At 33.7% G+C, this 5629-nt stretch overlaps 1 long non-coding RNA gene across 2 annotated transcripts; it reads right to left on the bottom strand.

Annotated features, from left to right (window-relative positions):
- Positions 1–209: 209 nt before the first annotated feature.
- Positions 210–2727, bottom strand: LOC120069240. 2 transcript variants are annotated; one of them, XR_005479479.1, is made up of 3 exons: positions 2433–2727; positions 1287–2007; positions 210–1172 (listed from the first exon to the last, which is right to left on the bottom strand). It is a non-coding gene; the product is annotated as an uncharacterized LOC120069240 (long non-coding RNA). The 2 variants fall into 2 exon arrangements; XR_005479478.1 differs by having other exon boundaries at positions 1287–1649; positions 2433–2716.
- Between the last annotated feature and the right edge of the window lie 2902 nt (positions 2728–5629).

The following is a 5629-nucleotide window of genomic DNA, read 5'->3' as shown; positions in this document are numbered from 1 at the left end:
TGTTATTAGTATTTTTGTTGTTTCAGTGATTGTTAATGCTTTCCGTTTAACATCCGTATATCAAGTGACGAGTCATCCTAGTGCTTTTTCAAGCAACACCTGAAGCATTTCCAATAACAAAACCTCTTGTATTCAGCTTGTAGAGCCCATTCTCAAGGTCCCCCTTCAGCACCACTCTACCCGTATCAATATTCTTCACAAGCCAAATATTAGCATGGAACTTAACAAAAACATCATTATTTTTAGCTAATTTGGATACACTTACTAAAGTATTTGCTATTTCAGGAACACATAGAATATTTTCAGGAGTAAGGGAGCCATTATCAATTTTTAAACATGCTTTACCAATGTGGGATATATTTAATGCATTACCATTTCTAACAACTATTTGCATCTCCATAGTCAGACGTCTGAGCCATGTTGTTATAGTCTTCAGTCACATGACTGGTCGCTCCACTATCCATATACCAATTTGGATCAATGGTGGTTTAAGGATTTGTAGCAGTGTTATGAGTTGGAGGAAAAGAAAACAGGGTGTTCTGAGCAGCAAAAGCAAAGGGAGGAGTGTTCTGGTTTTTAGCAACTTGTTGCATTGAAGTACCTCCTTTGGCTTCATTTGCTGGACTTACAAAACTCCTTATCATAACGGTGATAGCAAACATCAGCAGAGTGTCCATACCTGCCACAAACTTGATAAATCGGTCGGTTTCTGCCATGGTTTCGTCCACCTCCTCCTCTTTGATTTTTGTGATAGTTATTAAGTTGTTGTCTGCTACTTTGACCATTGTTTCCACGTTGCCTATTTCCATTGGAGTTCTTCTAAATGGTACTACTTGCTACATTCACAAAAGGAGAGTTGTTAAAAGAAATTGAGTTCTTCTGAGAGGTTTGATAGTCTAACCTTTTCTCAAACACACGGAGCTCATTGTGCACATCAGACCATGAGATACTAGGCCTGCCTTGGATTATATTCTTCATCTAATCTCAAAAGGATTTGGGATATTAAGGCTCTTGTAGGGACAAGACTCGTTGTTTGCTCAAGGTTACGTGTGCATCTTCATTATTCTCAAATATTCCGACATGTTGAGAGATCCTTTATGGGTTTGTCGAAACACTTAACGAAAAAAAATCTTCTTCGGCCCTGGACTGTACACCAAACAACTCTTGTATTGCTGCCCACAAATCCATTGAGTTTTCATAGCCCATAACTTGGAACTCATAGAGTTATACAACCAACTAATTAATAACTGATATGATGCAATCCAAGATTTATAAAGAGGATTTACCTTTTGAGAGGAGGTGGAGCTTGATGCAAGGGATGTGCCAATTTAGGGTATTTCTGGTGCTGTAGTAGATGACGATCCTTCGGAGATGACTCCTATTGCAGGTTGTGAAACAACTACGTATGGGATTGGAGGAGGAATCGAGGCACTTTGGTGGACAAACATTCTCACCAATGAGACATGATTTCAATCGACAGCTTCTTAGGATAGGTAAAGCGAAGTTCCTCCACAGTAGACAATTACCCCATTCCAGCTTTATTGAGGTAACCTTGTTAATCAGTTGGTTAAGATGAGGGCTGCTAAAGAAGAGCATGGATTGACTCATAGTAGACGGGGTGACTCACAAGGCGAGGACCATAGATTTCTCTGATACCAAAACAAAAATTAAAAAAAAAGGAAAAAAATCTAAAAGATCACGATATTACCCAAGGGTTTTAGTGCTGTCTTTTTCTCTTTTATTAAACGAGGAAGGAAAAAGTTTCCTTTTATATAGAGGAAAATTCACAAAAGCTAGGGTTTCACCTTTTTACACAAGAAATAATAAACGAATCTTAAATTAAAGTAGATGTACACTTGTCAAATAAAGAGAGGGAGCCATCATGTGATTTTGTTGATGTTTGTTAGGATAGTTTTTGATGGATTGTCTTCTTTGCCCTTGCTCTTCATGTTATTTACAGGATTGCCTCTTATAATTATTGCCATCGCCCCCAATGAAGAATAAAGACTATGTTGTTAGGTAAAGAATAAATGAGATAATTGAATTTTTTATTTAAATGATAAAAGCGAAAGTGAAAACAATCGAAGCGAAACAAATTCTCATCCCATTTTTTATTTACGAATGAAATTAATTAGAAGAAAGTTTCATGTACGAATGAAATTAATTGATTTTTTTTTTTTTTTGTTAAAATCAATCACAATGTGCATTAATAAAAAAAATCAGAACACCACGAAGTGAAGAACATGAAGGAAACTAGTGAAGATCCTTGTGCAGAAAGTGGGGCAGTCCCAATTTTAATCCTTTTTTATTATTATTATTATTATTATTTTTTACATAATCCCAATTTACAAATCAAAGACAAAATATTATGCTTTACAATAAAATTCTATAACATGCATTTTAAGAAGAGAATTAGGAATGAAACAACTAACCCTTGAAGCCAAATGGTCTTCACGAATTCCTTCAATCCAGATCACGAACCCTTCGTTCTGGATCTCAATCTCCAAAAACTTCCAGCAAAACAAATGGTCACCACCACGAGAGAATCTCATATATTCTCCTTAGAGAATGAGAATATGCAGGAGTGGTGGGTTCTGTACTTTTTGGGAAAAGGGAGGAGAAGATGAGAGAGAGAAGAGAACTCTTCTCTTTTCTTTATTTTTCTTGGAGAAAGAGAAAACTCTCTCTAAAAACAGAGGAAGAAGACTAATGAAAACGTCAACTACAACTTTGAATTAAGAGAATTAAGGGGAAGAAGTTGTAACTCCCTCCCATTAATTAAATTAAAATTAATTTAATTTAATTAATAATTATACATATAAATCAACTTACTATATATACACACACTATATGTTATATCAAATATAATATATAACNTATAAATCAACTTACTATATATACACACACTATATGTTATATCAAATATAATATATAACCTATAGTTTTTAAATTGTATCAAATACAATATAAGTTATAGTTTTAATTCTTTCAATTACTTATGATTTTTAATATAAATCACATTTATACTAAATTTAATTATATGAATCGCATCCATATAATTAATATTTGAATCATATTCAAATATTTAATTCCTCTCAAATAAACTTTATATTATAATGTATCAAATACATTATATCAATTATATCACATATAATTAATTCCCTCAATTATTTTGAACAATTCAAACTAGTCCAAAATTAATTATCAATAATCTTTATTGAGCAATAGAGGGGACCCTATGGACCTATAGATTAAAACTCCAATGGTACTTGGATAATTGATTAAACTTTTTAATTATATTACCCAACATCCATTAACTACCGGTCACTCCATTAAAGACTGACAACTGCACTCTTCGCACTATAGATAAATTTTTGTGTCTATTAGATATAACCAGTCAATAGTGCGATGACTCTTCACAAATTGCTCGTAAGTACAACTGGCCAGAATTACCATTTTGTCCATATAGTTACATCTAACTCCTTAAGTACCACCGATCCTTCTAATGAACAATAAGTCATAGTCCAACTATGACCAAGTCCCTCTCAAGCCAAGAGAGGGTGTGACCACAATGTTTAAGCCCTAGAATCAACCCTTAAGAGAGTAATTTATCTACTTACCCCAACATCAGGAAATGAGTGAATTTCGTCTTGTGTAGATGTTCCCAGCTCCCCAATAAGACGAATCTCCAAAATGGTAGGCATATTGAGTTGACAATTTGACCACTCTCACCCATACAAATCAAAAGATTGCCTTCATAGGCAGGAATTCACAATTCACTTAGGATTTAGGTCATTCATCTATGGTCAACCTAGTGAAATGTAAGTCTCTATTATTAATGGTGTTATATAATGAGACTAGTCATTTCATGGTTCGGTCTTCTATAAACTCTTTATATAGGATATCCCCGCTTATATGTCTCCACATGAATGATCAGGATCAGATCATTTGAAACACTTTACAACACTTGTAACATCTACAAAGCCGGTCATATCCGCAGTGTCACAAGGATAAGGTACCCAACCTTATCCATCTACTATAGACCGTTTAGGTTATCATTTAAACATGATCCGCCCGTATGTCTCTACATACATGTTTTAATTATATAAAATAACCTAGGATCTTAGTTTGTTGGATTGAGTGTATGCTCATAAAATAACGTTTATTTTATTAATAACAATTTTTTTATACAATGTTTACAAACTACGATAATACAATAGAGATTTAGGACACCAATCCCAATATAACAAAATTTAAAGAGATAAAAAAACATAAATGGTGGCTTGAGTTCTTATATCCAGACAATGAATATCCCGACTATATAATAGTAGAGGATCGGGGCAATAATTATAGAAACAAGATAGGTGTGAGACAACGGTAAGTGGAAGGGGACGAAGATGGAGGCCACTAGAAATAATAATTTTATTAATTTAATATTAGATCGAGGTTGGGGAAAGTTGAAGAAGATGATGGAGAAGAGGTGAAGAAGAGGAAAGCCACGTCACAAAAAAAAAAATCAACTTCTTTCGAAACAAGTTAGTTAGCTCATCATTTAACGGCCACATCCCTTTACCATCAGTCAACTAACAGCTCACGTAGCTTCAAGGACTAGTTAGAACCATTTCTCAAGCTTTGGGCACTAAAGTGTTCATTTTGAAACCTCAAAGAACCAAATAGACATCAATTTCAAACCTTAGGGACCAAAAGTGCATTTTACCTAATGAATAGGCTATATATATATATATATATATATATATATATATATATTGTTGGAAAATTGTCCAAAATAACCCCCTAATGTTTTGACATTACCAAAATAACATCCTTTCTTAATAATTGTTTAAATGGTTTTTCTTAGGTCTTCTCAGGTGAAATCGTTATCAAGATTGCATTTTAAACGTGAGGAATACAAATGATGCAATCTTGTGAAATGACGAAAATACCCTTATTGAAAAAAACTCTTCGTCTTTACGGAAATCATTTTAGGCCCTCACTTTGTCCGAGTTCTCGCTTCACTTACTTTCAAATTTAGCTCATCCCTACTGTTATTTGTATCCTTAATACGATTATCTGCATCCTTAAGCCTCGTTTTATTGAGGTATTCTACTATTTCTTTCATTTAGATAGATACTTTAGTTTTAATTTAACCTTTGTTGGGGTTTTTAGCAGTTGTCTAAGATATCTGAGAAATCTGGGTTATGTATTTGTGTTTTTTCCATGTTTTGTTTTTTTTTTTTTTTAAAGTATCTTGGCTTAATTTGATGTTTTTCTAGAGACTTCATTATATGACGCTTGAATTTCAGTTGCATCTTAGTCGGGATTGGATGAAGTTTCATTGAGACTCATTGAATGTGTCTTGAGATTTGGTTGACTGTTGAGTTTTTAGCACCATTCTGTTTAAAATCTCTAGTATATATGGCCTAAGAATGCCCCAAGATTTTATACATAGTGGATCTAAGACCTTAATCTCGTAGCACGTTGGTGTAAATTTCCCAAGTTCTTCATGAATAAACCACAATCTCGACCGAGTTTTCCCTGAGATTTAAGGTAGTTTCTATAGATGATGCTTTTGTTTTGTTGTTGTTTTGTCTAATTGATTGTCCAAAATGTTTCTGTTTTGTGCTCTATG

The sequence above is a fragment of the Benincasa hispida genome, unplaced genomic scaffold (assembly GCF_009727055.1).
Source record: "Benincasa hispida cultivar B227 unplaced genomic scaffold, ASM972705v1 Contig285, whole genome shotgun sequence".
NCBI classification, from domain to species: Eukaryota; Viridiplantae; Streptophyta; class Magnoliopsida; order Cucurbitales; family Cucurbitaceae; genus Benincasa; species Benincasa hispida.
This window is presented reverse-complemented; position numbering and strand designations above follow the sequence as displayed.